Source organism: Myotis brandtii, unplaced genomic scaffold, assembly GCF_000412655.1.
Source record: "Myotis brandtii unplaced genomic scaffold, ASM41265v1 scaffold405, whole genome shotgun sequence".
Taxonomy (NCBI): domain Eukaryota; kingdom Metazoa; phylum Chordata; class Mammalia; order Chiroptera; family Vespertilionidae; genus Myotis; species Myotis brandtii.
The window spans coordinates 2,388,723-2,389,845 of NW_005365553.1; positions in this window are offsets into that span (position 1 = coordinate 2,388,723).

Genomic DNA, 1,123 nt, shown 5'->3' on the forward strand with positions numbered 1-1,123 from the left:
GCCAAGAAGGGGAGCAAACATATTAAGAACAGTATGCCATATACGTCAGGTCCCTTGAAACACATGCTGTGCAGATGTTTCTTCCCTGCAGCGACTGTGTCAAGCAGCAAGGATGGACCAGCTTCCGGCACTCCCGCCAGGCTCCCAGGGGGCCAGGGGTTGGCCGGCGGGGACCACTCCTCTCGGGTGCCCCCCTCACCTGTACCCCGTGTGGAGGTGGAGCAGGAAGTGGTTGGGAGAGAACTGCCCTGGAGGCCCCCATGGGTCCTTCACCCCAGCATCTCCCCCACATCGACCCGCACTGCCGAGTGCAACTTAGCCGAGGCAGATGCTCCCAGAAGGAAATGCAGAGCGGGACCCAGTGAACCCGGAGGCCAGGATACGAGCAGGGGTTGCAGCTGGGTCCCCTGGGGGCGAGCAGGAGGCAGCTGATCCCTGATTCTCTCTCTCCCTCTCCCATTCATTCTGAAATCCATAAAAATATATTTTTTTAAAAAAGAAAATGGCCCTGACCAGTTTGTTTCAGTGGATGGAGAGTAGGCCTGCGGACTGAAGGGTCCCAGGTTCGATTCCAGTCAAGAGCATGTACCTTGGCTGCGGGAATGTACCTTGGCTTGGGGCACATCCCCAGTAGGGGGTGTGCAGGGGGCAGCTGATCGATGTTTCTCTCTCGTTGATGCTTCTAATTCTCTATCCCTCTCCCTTCCTCTCTGTAAAAAATCAATATCTTTTTTTTTAAAGAAAGAAAGAAAATGTCATTGGTCAGCTGTTCCCTGCAGCCCGGCATTCCCATGAGGCTCCCAGGACCACGACGAGGGTGGTGTGAGCTGCACTGGACTGTCTTCCCCTGCGCTCCTCCGCCTCCGCGAGGCGCTGGCGGGGCTGCCTGGATGACCGCAGCGCTTCCTCCTGCGCTTCCTCCTGTCAGGAGGACCTGGAGCTCCAGCACCTGAAGCTGGAAGAGGTCCCCTCCCTCCCCGGCCTAGCGGTTGGGCTGGGTTCAGCGTGCCCCACCCACGGGGAGCCAGGCAGGACGCCTAGTCCTGGGGCTAAGCACAGGGCCCTATGCCTAGTCCCGGGGCTAAGCACAGGGCAGGGGTTTCTGTGGCCAGTGGCCTGGCAG